The 13,864-nt window shown below is 40.4% G+C and overlaps 1 protein-coding gene across 1 annotated transcript in view; it reads right to left on the bottom strand.

The window, feature by feature from the left end:
* The window catches only part of FBXO42 (F-box protein 42), a 102,674-nt gene extending 89,361 nt beyond the window's left edge, over positions 1-13,313 (bottom strand). Inside the window, exon 1 of the mRNA XM_036746169.1 lies at positions 12,957-13,313. The gene's annotated coding sequence lies outside the window, so the exon portion shown is untranslated. The remainder of the gene's footprint in view (positions 1-12,956) is intronic.
* Positions 13,314-13,864: the final 551 nt, after the last annotated feature.

The following is a 13,864-nucleotide window of genomic DNA, read 5'->3' on the forward strand; positions in this document are numbered from 1 at the left end:
AAATAATGTGTCAACTTTCCTCAATAACTCTGGCTTTCACAATGTCCACAATACCTTACGTGGTAATTCAGGATGCCTCAAGTTCTATATCTGAGTGGACTTTTTTTTTTTATAGGAGTAAAGGGAAACCATCCTAACAAAATATTTGCTGCTTAGCTTAAATTACTACTTCCTACCTCAAAGAATTATACAGTTTTACTTAGCATATGCCTAAAGATTTCTAGAAATAAGGAAAACTATTCCTTGCCAAACACAATGCTTTCAGTAAACTAAAGTCTGAGAATGAAACACCTGCCGACCTTCCCTGTGAACTAGAATGATTTTAAAAACAAAAGAGAAGTTATGTATTGTACATATTAAGATAGAGAACTAATCCAACAGGCTTCTGATTAATCATCCTAAACCAAACTAACATCAAAATATGCACAATCTTACATATACTAAGAGAGCACTGAAAATCCAATCATTAAACTCGTAATTCTTTAGACCAAAAATTTTAAATAGTACTACAACCAGTACTGCGTTTGAGGAATTCCTGAACCCCCTCTGTTGGTTTTGCAGTTCTAATGACTCCAAAACTAACTGGAGAGCTAAGTTAGCTACAAAAATGATGAATATTAAAATATGCATACTTTTCCAAGTAAAACATTGACCAATGAGCTTCAGACCTTCTTTAAAAAATAACAGAATATAAGATTCAACAAATGGTAAAAAGCAAAATAAAATGTTTTAAAATCTTCCTCCAAATTTAAATTTATCTCCAACAGAAACAAACAGCAAAATTAGAAGACCATCAAAGGAATCTCTATTTCAAGTAACTCCAGAACAGAAAACTCATAGGAAGATAAGATCAGCTCTCCTTTGTTTCTGATTCTAGTAGATGAATTTCAAGGATTGGGCAGACATAAGAGAATTCTTTAATTGTTTATCCCTTTATAAAGACTTCCTTAACATTTGTCCCTGAGGTACTAATAATTTTCCTTTAAAAACAATTTAGCTCATTATCAAAGTTAAAAGACATTATTACTCCTTTCTGTGAAGAATACATAAATTGTATCTGGTGAATATACTTTTAAGGAGTGTTGTTTGAGTGTTTTTTGGTATCTTTTTTGTTCAAAAATGTACCAATAATTTCAAGTTTAAAAAACAATGCTGCAAGTTCATAGTATGTCCTGCCTTCCCTTTTAAAAATAAACACAGAATTGGAGACTTTTTTTTAAAGGAATGGGTTTGTTACCTACCATTCAAATATTTGCTAAGAAATAAGAGTAAATAATAAAACTGTTTTAAGCTTCATGGTCCACCAAAATATGCACCACACTGAAATTGCTATTACTCATATGAAGGAAGAAAGAGAAAGAGCCAAATAATACAATGGGATTGAGCAAACTGATCTTCTATGTGGGAAGTTAAAAGACAGGAAAACAAGAGTCAAGGCATTTGCCTAAAGGGAAGTCAAGTTTAAAAGCAATGAAGTAATCATGAAATGAAAAATAAAAAACACACCAATACAATCAGAGGAAAGGCAATTTTTTTAACTCTAAGTCAAAACCATGAAGAAAAATTCTGAGCAACAAGTCTTTAACTCAAGTTATTCTGCAAGACTACAGCAAAATTCTAAAGTTAAATCTTAGCAAATCAGCATATAATATGACCGCAATTCAATAAATATTTATAAAACACCTACTATCTATGTACAAAACACTGGAGTTGCAAAGATAAAATAAGAAAATCATTCCAGACAGACATAGCTAGCAAGAAGAAAACTACTTTTTGCCTCAAGATGCTGACATAAAGCTGGAGGCACACTTCCTTCAGGCACTGACCATGGTACGTACTGTGCTTCACCATTCTCCAGATGCCCAGAGCGCAAGCATTCCCTGGATTCTCAGAGATGGGCCAACCCTTTATGCTTCAACTACCCCCTTGATCTCCACAAGTCACAACTCTCCAAGTGAAGTTGTCGTATTTCTACAATTCTGTAAGGTCTGCAAAGTGCTTTCTTAGAACTATTCTGTGAGGCAAGCACTGCATATTTTAATGATGAGAAAAGTCAATCCTGAAGATATTAAGTAATTAGTCCAAGATCATACAGTTTCAGAACTAAGATTTGAACCCAGTCCACAAGCCCAATCAGTCCATAAGCGTTTATTAATCACCTACTACATGCCAGGCATTGTGCTAAGTACTGAAAATGCAAACAGAAAAACAGTCCTGCCCTCAAGGAGCTTGCAATATGAGGGAAACAACATACACACATGGAAACATAGAAAACACACAAATCAAATACAAGGTACCCTTGGAAGGGGAACACTAGCAGTTCATTGCTATTTGCACTATAACCCAAAACAATACATAATGACTCTCACCACTGTTGGCTGCAGTCATAATATTCTTATGGCAAATCAGCAGTAATTCCTAGCTTTTTTAATTTTTAAAAAGAATTAATTTCTAAAAATTGCCTATCTTCAATGATCTCCAAGGTAGGGGCATGATCACCAGTGGAAGGGTGAGAAAGACTGCAATCCACCTTCCCAACAGGTAATAAATTCACATAGTATAGCCTAAGAATACTCTGCCCGCCCCCCCAATTCTACACAAGCCTTCTCAGAAAACTTCCAACCTTCCCTGTTCCTGATTGTCTCTCCACTTTTCTCCTTTCTAATGTTACATTTTATCTACTATGTATTTATTTGGTGTGTATGTATGTACAAACACACACACACTCTCTCTCTCTCTCTCTTAATAAAGTGTTCATCTTATCTCCCCTGTTAAGAGTGTAGGCTCCTTGGGGTCAGTACTATTAACACTGGCCCCACCTGCCCATCCTACCCCACATTTGCCCAGATGACAAGGAAAATTCCATCCCTATGCAACATACACAATCCCTGTTTCCCACCCCACTCCCCAGATCACCCTTGGGCTCTCTGCTCAGAGACAGTGACAAGTGATCAAGAGTTCCTTAATAATTCTGGGTGGGACAGTAAAAACTATTCACTTGGCACAGTGTCTGGCGCATAGCAGACAATAAACATCTGCTGACTGGCTGAATATGCAAGAAGTGCAGGCAGGGAAGTGTTGTGACCTACATTACAGATGTCATTATGTTATCCTCCTGCCAAAAAACAACAAACAACAACAACGACAAAACCCACCCATCTCCTGAACTTCCCTATTTCTGATGAGTAAATCATCATGCTTCCAGTTACTCAGCTTCACAACAGGAGGGTCAGGCATGCCAGACTGCTCACTTTCACTCAGCAATACATATGACAGAAGTTGCCAAATCTCAACATCTCTCCATATGCCCCCTTATCTTCCACTCACACAACCAGCATCCTTGTCACTTGGACCATGAAAACAGGCTCCTAATTTATCTCCCTGCCTTTAGGCTCTCCCTACTCTAATACATCTTGCCAAGGTGATTTTCCGCAAGCCTGGGGCTGATCATGTCCCTTTAGTGGCTCCCCAGTAGCTCCAGGACAAAATATAAATTCCTTCCTTTAGCACTTAAAGCTCTTCACAGTCTGGCTCCAACCTTCTTTTCCAGGCTCATTAGGCATTATTCCCTTTCTCACACTCTACTGTTCAGATAAATTGGTCATATTGCTGTTTCTCATATAAAAACAACTAAAATATCCAAATATGAATAAGACATTAAGGTATGATATGTGGGAACTGTGGGGAGTGAGTGCACCACACTGACTCCATCTTGTGACTCAATTCTGGTTCTAGTTCAGTTCCCTTTCTATTCAATTATGGGTCTAAAAGTCCAATTTCTGTCTTGTGAGAAAACTTTATTCAATGATAGGAATTGTGAGAAAGCTTTATTGCACTGTTTCAATCAAGCCCCCTTCACGACTGGGAAGCTACTGCTTAGAGACCCTTCATTAAGGACCTATGTTATGCTCACCAAAAACCCAGTCAGATCCACAAATTGATACCAGGAATTTTCTTACAATTATACACCTCAAGCAACTCATATGTCTTATCTGAAAACTGTCCCCAAACTGGTCAATAAATTACTGTTTCCTTGTTTCTTTGACTGAATACAGACATTTAGATGGGAGTGGGACACCTCTTTTTCTGATTTCAGGAATTGCACCTTTTCACTCTTCCCCCTCCCAATTTGGAAGGTCCCTAATCTTTCTTCCAATTAGAAATCCGATTACCTAATCTTGTATCCTGGTTTATTCTGTTGTTTTCTTTTAATGCATAAAAAATCCTTCTCCCCCTGTATTTGGGCCCAGAACCAAGTTGAGGAGGCCTGACCCCAATTTGTTATGTAGTTGGTATGCACTGCTTAATAAACTGATACGCTCATAAACTCGAACCTCTGTTTCCTCAGTTATTTCAGATTTCACCCATCATAGAAATTACACAGAACTACCTAAAGAAAAAAATGGATTTATATTAAAAGCTTTCTGCTCAATTGAAATCATGAATAATTCACTTTTTACCTGATTTTACATTGTGTATGGTGGCTATCTAGAGATATACTACTTGCTAAAAAGCTATTACCATTATGTGATTGTTACATTGTGTATCTTTCAATCTGAGAGTGCTCAAAAAAAAGAAAGAAATGTTCCTGCTCGATCAAATTAACTAAAGTACTAACAATTGTGATTTAAGTTTATTCTATCCCTCCAAGCCAGGCACAGAAATTTTTTTAATAGTGAAGTATATTCAATCACATTACTCAATAAGTAAGATTTACATATTGTTTATAAATAAAATTTTTAATACTGTTTGTCATCTTTATGTCTTCCTTTCTTAATTTCTATTCTCTATGTATGTTTTATGACACATTAGTATAACAGCACATACGTAATTTATAAATATATAGTTAAGTGCATGCTTAAAAATGTTATTACTGATATGGGTGCGCAATCAAAACAATTTGCAGGCTGTTGTTCTAAGACAGACACTGCAAATTTCAGGTCAAGGCCTAACTCTGCCAAGACAATTTGCTTAGTAACTGCTAAAAATCTCACTAAATCCAGCCTTTTATTTCCACTTTCTCTATTCTTAATAGACACACAGAGCTGTAGGACAAGAATTTTTGATGGTCTAATTAAAAAAAAAAAGGATCCCCTAGGCATCAGCAATATTCCTAACGAAACATGCTGTGAAACTAGCAGTCTTGGTACACGGCACTAAAGAATCAAAATTTGTATGGCTTAGACACTGCAGGCATGGTATCTTTTATAGAGAACTTTTGAATAAATGGGTGTCCTCCAGAGGAAAGAGAATTCAGAACTCTGGGTTTAATGTAATCACCACCTGAATTTTCCAAAACTCAAAAGGCTTTTTGTACTTAGCTATCATAGAAGGAAAATATATTTAACCCTAGCTTCTAACAGTTCACATTCCTTAATACACAAGGTATTTCTGCATTTATACAAAATTATCAGTAACAATTACGTCAAGAATTGAAATCTACAGAATGCCATTGTTATAGGTAAAACACTCCCAAGGCACACATCACAACCCACTTGTGCAATATGTCCTTAAGGAGTCAAGACTAAAAAATTCATCACTCAGGAATGATGATAATTTGTTATTATGTTTCTGTACCAGCAAATGAAATAATGTTCATTCTAGACACTAACTCACATAGTAGTTATCTGAAAAGATAAATATCAAACTAATTGTTTTATACCATCAGAGAGTGACTCTCATAACCTGAGATATCTAGCCAGCTTCATCCGTTCCTCTCATTCCACCCTAGCCATCTTCTTTGCAAACCTCCAAACCATAGGACCTAAAGAGACGATACCCTGGGGGGAATTTACCCTTTTAGCTTTAGAACTCCTACTCCCAAGCCCTGTGCTTCTCTGACTGATGAATGGCCCTTTCTATCTAGCTGGTCCAAGCCATGCTCCACATTCTACCCTGGCCATCATCTTCCTGCCATCCACCTTGCACACATTCAATATGACTTTATACTCATGAATCCTAGGCCAGGAGTTCCAGAATTACATATGTACTGGCTGTTAGCCATGCCTAGTATTCTCTCCCTCCTCACTCCACCTCTTGGAATTCCTGGTTTTCTGGTAGATTCAGCTCTACTCTGCATGAAACATTTCCCCTTTGTTTCTATACTTCTTTCCTGCCTTCAGTGTTATATTGCATCTACTTTTTATTTCTGTTTGGTCTATACATGTGTGTCTATCTTATCTCCTCTGTTAGAATGTAGTAAGCTACTTGTGGGCAGAGACTGTTATTGACATTTTATTTTTTGTCTTCCCAGGGCCTTGCACTTAGTGAATGGTTGTGGACTGATTGGCTGGATGTGCCTGTGCCCTTGACTATTTGTCATGTGGCATGATTTTGGCAGCCCTCTGCTCTCCTGGTTGCCCTGCCTAGATGATCTTCAGATTTGGCATCTTCCCTAAAATGTAGGGCTCAGTTTCCTTATCTGTAAAATGGGAGAGGTTAATAATTGCACCACTCATAGCTGTTGTGCAGAAAGTGTTCTATACACTAAATAGCCCAATATAAATGTGAGTACTTCAGACCACTGGTGTACAACCCAAATAGCAGACGCCTGCTATCCACATGACTTGGAAAACCACAAATTAACATTGCCTGTGTTGTATTTTTATTTATTTTGTTAAACATACCCCAATTACATTTTAATCTGGTTCAGGCCAGAAGCCCCTTGAGTTTGGTACCTCTGATCTACAGGGAGATACGTGGTGGGGCTGTACCTGGAGTCAGGAAGACTTAACTTTAAATCAGGTCTCAGACACTTACTAGCTATGTGACCCTGCATGAGAATAAAGACAAGGCAGCATATGAAAGCAATGTTGTGGAGACAAGATTTGGCAACTGACTGGCTATGTGGGGTGAGAGGGAGGAGTTTTCACAATACCAAATCTGGGAATGTAGGTGACTGGAAGGACAGAATGCCCATCATTTCAGAAATGGGGAAGCTCTGAAGAGAATGACTTCTGTTTTGAATACAATGAGAAATGTTGACAGGACAGTCAGCTTGAAATGTCCAATAGCTAGTTGGTGATGTGAGCCTGGATCTCTGGAGAGATGTGTAGTTCTGGGAGTCATCTGCACAGAGATAAGAAGTAATACCAGAGAGCTGATGACAGTACCAAGTGAGTGACTGCACAGAAAAAAAGAGAAAAGGACCCAACACAGACACCCCACAATTAGGGGGCATGACATGGAAGATGATCAAGTCGGTAAAGCAAAGTTCAAAGGAAAAGCAAAAATTAGAAGACATCACAACAAGCCAAACACTTGCTCTCTTAAGCACAGATACAAAAAAGATCCATATGGACAGACCCTATTACCTTCAAGAGAAAACCAAGGAGGCAACCCTGCAGAAAACACTATAATCACAATACTGTGTTTCTTGGAAAGAAACAGAAAGATTACTGACAAAACTTAAAAAATGATACTCAAACACATAAATTATTTTCTTGCAAATCTAGCAGATTACTTTTTAAAACCAAAATTAAATAAATGTTACTGATAAGAACGTCTCAGCATTAATCCTTCTCCAGGCAGTGTTCCAGATATTTATTTCACTGGAAAAAGTGCTTTGCATATAGCATGAAAAAATCAAATATTCAAAAGGTGATTGAGCTGTACAAAGAGTTGATTAAGATCCAGAAGGAAAAAGAAAAGTCTAGTCTATAATGCCATACTGGTGAATTTCTTAAGACATTTTGAAATGAAAACATGCAAAATATTAAACACCCTAAGAACACATTATTATCTGAATCTAAGAATTTTTATATCTTTATAGAAACTGGAATTATCTCAATTCTATACCTGACTAGAAAAAGATAGATGATTTACTGTCTCATCTAAACTCCAGAATAGTGTAAAAAAAAAAAAAAGTCTTATAAATGGTTTATGCTTTGCAGAAATGATTAAAGTCTCTCATAAAAAAACAAAAACAACCAAACCTATAAAGCTTCTTAAACTGGATGATAAAGATTACACTCACCTCTAGTGCAGAACAGAGTGATACCAGTTCCAAAGGAAATGCAGGAAAAAAAAATTTTACAAGGGAAGCTCGAGGACAAATTTAATTCAGGGAAAATTTTAATTCAAATCAAGTTCAATAGCTTTCCATTAAGTATGTGAGTCAGAAAATGCAAAATCAAGGCTACAAGGGCACCAATAACTTATGAATTTTACAAGACATGGAGGACTATTTTTAAAATAGCCTGAAATGTGAGCTAATACTAAACAATTTTAAAGTATGACTTAATCATCTGCAACTCACTCCACTCCATGTGTAGTAAACTGTTACATCATTTTAAAAAATGAAAATTTTCCTTTCTCTATCAAAAACAATACCTCACCAAATCTTAAAAAAAATCATTCACCGTCAGAGGAAGAATTGAGTCAAATGGTCTCTTCTAGTTCTAAATGTAATATCTTTGGCACCTCAAATTTTTTAGTACAGCACTATAAATTCTGAGTGCTTAGTGAACATACTACTATTCTTAACCCTAAAATGCATAAAGCATCTTTATAAGTAAATATCTGTTCTGCGATTGGTATCACATTAATTCAATAAAGCCAATTAACAGTAGCCGTTACTTAGGCTGAAGTCACTGCACTATACTTCATAAGTTTAAAAGTGTTTTCTTCACACAAAAGAATCTCTACCATCTTATAGGAGTGGATTTCTACTATCTAATACACAAAAAAGAGACACTAGATAGACACAGACTTAATATTTCTAATTAAAGAAGAATTACACCCCCACTCTTTAATAAACATGGCCAAATAAACACACATAATGGACTTCTTGTACTGGATCACCTCAACACACAGTCATTCAAGCCACATTAATTGTGGCAATGGCAATGTTTATGTTTGCGGGCTTGGTGTAAGACTCACTCTAAGAAACAGTTAAGGCTCCCTTGCATTTTGAAACTGCAAAAATCTCAAAGTGGGAAAGGTCACAACACAAATGAATAAAAGAAAAAAGAAATCATATGATAAAATTCCAAAAAGCATAACAATTTAAAAAAAAAACCTATTTTTCAAAGAAGTTACCTCCTACTGAAAATGAGACACTTCTGTGATGAACTTGGGTACCTGTCTACTGGCTGTAAACTGACCCCCCTCCCTGTGCATTTAGGGCAAGATTACAAAATAACTCACACTTATACAGCACTTTCATCATTGTTGACTGATTCAAAATAGGCACAAAATTACACAAATCTACATAGCACGGTCAAGTGGTACAAGCATTGGGCTTAAAGTCTGAAGATGGGAGCCCATATGACCTGGGTCAAGTCACTTAATCTGTTTTTCTTGTCCACAAAGTGAAAGACTGGGTCAGATGGTGTTTATGGTCTCTTCTAGCTCTGAATGTAGTATCTTTGGAACCTCAAAAATTTTTGCTACAGCTCTATCTGCTCATACCTGTGAATAAATGCCAGTATATGGGCCTCCAGACCATTCCACTCCATTTCTCAGCTCTAGGCATTTTCTCAGAGTACTTCCCACATCTGGAATCCTCTCCAGCCTTCACTGTGACTACTGACCTCCCTGGCTTCCTTTAAGTTCCCACTAAAATCCCACCTTCTACAGGAAGCTTTTCCCCAAACCCTGGTAATTCCAATGCTTTCCTTCTTTTAATTATTTCCTATTTATCCTGTATATAGCTTGCATTTTATTTTTATATACATATATATATGTATAGCTTGCATTTTATATATATATATATATCTGTTTACATGTTGTCTCCCCCATTAGGTTGTAAGCTCATTGAGGGTAGGAACTGTCTTTTAACTCTTTTTATATTCCAAGAGTTTAGTACAGTGCCTGGCACATAGTAGGTGCTTAATAAATGCTTATCAAATGAACCAAATGAATGAAAAAGATGTAGATCAGCTACTCATCTGTGATTTAAGCGTCTCAGAAAGTTGTCTAGGATGCTTCTAAGTCAGGGGTCTGGCCTTTGATCATACAATTTGAATGTATTACAAACAAGACTTGAACCCCAGTCTCCTAGCCCCCAAGGTCAGACCTGTCTCCACTACAACTGCTTTTATTCAGTCATTTCAGTCATGTCCAACTCTTCATGACCTCATTTGGGATTTTCTTGGCAGAGATACTGGAGCGGTTCACCATTTCCTTCTCCAGCTCATTTTACAGATGAGGAAACTGAGTCAAACAGGGTGAAGTGACTCGCCCAGGGTCACACAGCTAGCAAATGTGTAAGACTGGATTTGAACTCAGGAAGATGAGTCTTCTTGACTCCAGGGCCAATGCTCTATCCACTGTACCTAACTGTACCCTCCGCTACACCATGCTTCTTCAAAAAGCTCATAAAATACACAGGCTTTGTTGGCATTCTCCTTGCTCCATGGCATTCTCCTTGCTCCATCCAGGGTTATGGATCACACCCTGAGTTGTAAAGAAACAATGAGGCACTTTGCCTTTTGTTCTATGTAAATAAATATTTTACCTTCTTCTAGAAGTTATAAATGGTAATAAAATATTTTTTTAAAAATTAACAATAAAAAGCAATAAATAATAAATAAATATGACTCCCTTAAAATGAATTTTCCTGCTTATTTTTCTTTCCTGACTTGGAGTCTGGGGAAGATTCAAAAGAGAAAACATTTCTTCCCAAAAGCTAGAACGCTAGAGAAAGAATGAAGCTATTGGTGACATGAAGTTGCACCAGGATCTGATATTTCAGCACAACAATGCAATATTCTCAGCAAGTCAGCACAATGTCAAAACAACCACATTGGTGTGTTTTGCTGCATTCAGGTATTCTTTTAGCAACAGCAAGCAACAATAAACCCTGTAAGAAGACCCAATTCTCTATGAGAAAGACTTCAGTTTTTGAAAGAAGAGAAATAATCAAGTTGCAAACATCCTGGTGTTAAGTGGCATTCAACCCAGACAACTGTCATTTTGACAATCAAAAACATGTTGAAGTGAGCAACATACCCACCCACTAATATTAATAAAGTAAATTATATAACTGTCTCATAATTAATTTATACTTCAAACAGAAAACAAAGTTACAGGGTATAAAATGATACAACATATGATAACAAGATCCAGAAGTTGAATCAGTCTGTACAAATGACTACGCTCAAAGTTAAGAATTTGACAGACAGAACAGCCACCACTGCTAGTCACAAAACCTGCACTGTCAGATTTTTAAAATGGTAATTCTAAATAATCTATATTTTTCAAAAAATCTTTTGCTCCTTTGGACACATGATTTTCTTATTTTTTGGAGAACTGCAAGCTAACTCTACTTAAGTAAGTAATTTAGAGTGGGCTCAATATGTATTGATACCATGTTTTAACATTTTGCCACAGCAAAATTCCAGCCCAAAGCACCACTTCTAAGCGAAATGACAAGACTTCGGAATCACTTTCACTATACAGCTATAGAAACACAACTAGACCCCATTGGCCCCGGGGGGGGGGGGGAGGAGGTGGGGGAGGGAAGGCTGTTCCCCAAAAGCGACACTAGACATAATACAATAATAGCAACAAATAAGTGAGAAAAGATGCTGACTCGCCGAAAGTTCATCTCCATCTGGCGCAGGCAGTATTCTACCGGGGAAAAGTTAAATCCAAACACTATCCCAATTAAAGGAAATAAAAGGATATTTCCCTAACATCAGGCAAATCTAAAGACCTAGCAGACAAAGAAAGGGGTTAATCCTCGAACAGCATCAAAGGACACTCACAAACATGAACTTCAGTTGAAACAGAAGATCTCAACATTCCTAGAGACAAGACAAGCAGGACTTTTCAACTGTTATTTCTGCATTTTCCTAATTAGTTCTCACCCTTCAGAACCACCTCACAGAAACAAGCTTTCCCCCACCCCAAACTCGCTGACTTTCTATATAACCAAGGAGAGCTCCAGCTCCCATCTCTTTCCAATGAGAAAGACAAACGCTGTGGGGGCTATCTAAAAAGGTTCGTGGGTTCGTAGGTTCAGAGCTGAGAGGTACCTCAGAGGTCAAAAACCTTCCATGAGGCTTTCAAAGCCTTTCGAGTCCTTTTTCTCAATGCTTGGAGTGCCAGCCCTTCGTCCCAGAGCCAAATGGGGGGATCAAGGGCATTAAAATCAGGGGGTGCCTTCATCCTCTCGAGCTTAGCAGGTGATGCTGTGTCCTGGTGCTGGCTGGCCATTTTGTGTGTGTGGATGCATCCCCCCCGCCTTGCCTTCATCATTTTGTCGGAGAATGACTCTTGATACAGGAGAGCCCCTCCCAATAGTGAGGGGCCTACACCTTTAGGGGGGGGAAGCCCGAGGAGAGGGCCACAGGCAAGGCAGGGGCGGACACATCTTCAAAGAGGACAGGGAGGGGCTGGGCTTAGAGAGCCTTAGCACCTTAAGAGGGGAGGAACCCAGTGAGAGAATGCAAGGGGGCTACCGCCTTCAGAGAGGGGGCTGGAGAGACTGGGTGGGGGTGGGGAACGTTAAGACCCTCAAAGCCGAGACAGGGGATGTGGGTTTGAACCCTCAAAGAGGAGACTGGGGAGGAGGGAGAAAGGGGATTGCACTCTCAGGGAGAATTCTGGAAGAAGAGGCAGGAGGGGTCTATAGCCTCAAAAGCGGGACTGGGAGGGAGAAGGGGGTTTTGCACCCACAAAAGGGAGACTAGAGAAGAGGGTAAATGAGGGGTGCTGCACCTTGAGGAGGCCTCCGAGAGGGAGGCTGGAGAGGGGGCTTGCACCCTCCGAGGGGAGGCCGAGCAGGGGGGCTCCCACCTCGGGAGGGAAGGCCCGAAAGGTGGGCCGCACCCCAGCAGAGGAGGCTGGTAGGATCTGGGGGCTGGCTGGCCCAGGGACCCCGCACCTCACGGGGGGTGGGGGTGGGCAGGGTCTCCCCCCAATGGGGGGGAGTGGGGGGAGGGTCGCTCTGCTCTCTCCAGCCAGGCCCCAGGGAGCCGGCGAGTCCCCGGCGCGGCGAACGGCCTCACCTGGCCTGGCCACCACCCGCTCTCGCCTTCGCTCCGCGGCCGCTGCCGCACGGACGGACGGACGGACTGACGGACCAGGGGAGGGCAGTGGGGAGGAGGGCGCCGCGCTGCGCCGGGCCTTTGGGCCGGGCTTCTCCCGCTGCCGTTTCCTCAAGGCTGCCGAGTCCCCGAACTCCCCGGAGCCGCCATCTTCCTCCGCTCAACGCCGCCGCCGCCGCTACCGCTGCCGCCGCCGCCGCCGCCACCACCACCACTACCAACGCCGCCGCTCCGGCCCGGGGAAGACAGCGAAACCGCGCACGCGTCAAGAGCCGCCCGGGGAAGGCCGGGCGGGTACGGCGCGGCGCGCGCACGCACGCACGCACGGACGTACGGAGGCACGAGGCCTAGGCGAGCCCGCCTCGCGAGGGGGGGCGGGGCTCCGAGGGAGACGCCATGTGGAGAAGGGAAAAGGGAGGGAGGGTGAGGTCAGGAGGAGGGGAAAGCCGGATCTGAGACCTTTTTCCCGTCGTCCCTTGCCCTTGTTAGTGTTCTTTATTTAGGAAGTGTAGAGAGTGGCCTGGAGAGATGCAGGAGGAAAGCCAGCCCGGGAAATCTGAAATCTCCGAGTCCTTTGGGGTTCAGTTTCCTCAGTTGTAAAACAAAGGGGCTGGACTTGAGGAGATGACCTTACAGCCCCCTCCATGTGCTCTACAGCTATGATCCTATGAACAACGCGTTGACCTTCACCCATGATAATAAAAGCACACACAAACACCCCTGCCTGCCTCAAAAATAAGAATGATGGCAAATGCTCACATGTAATAGTAATAATGCTAGCTAACATTTATACAGCACCTACTATGTGCCCAGACACTATGCCAAGAGCTTTACAATTATTACCCCAGTTAACAATAATAATAGCTAAC

Source organism: Trichosurus vulpecula, chromosome 2 (genome assembly GCF_011100635.1).
Source record: "Trichosurus vulpecula isolate mTriVul1 chromosome 2, mTriVul1.pri, whole genome shotgun sequence".
Classification (NCBI taxonomy): domain Eukaryota; kingdom Metazoa; phylum Chordata; class Mammalia; order Diprotodontia; family Phalangeridae; genus Trichosurus; species Trichosurus vulpecula.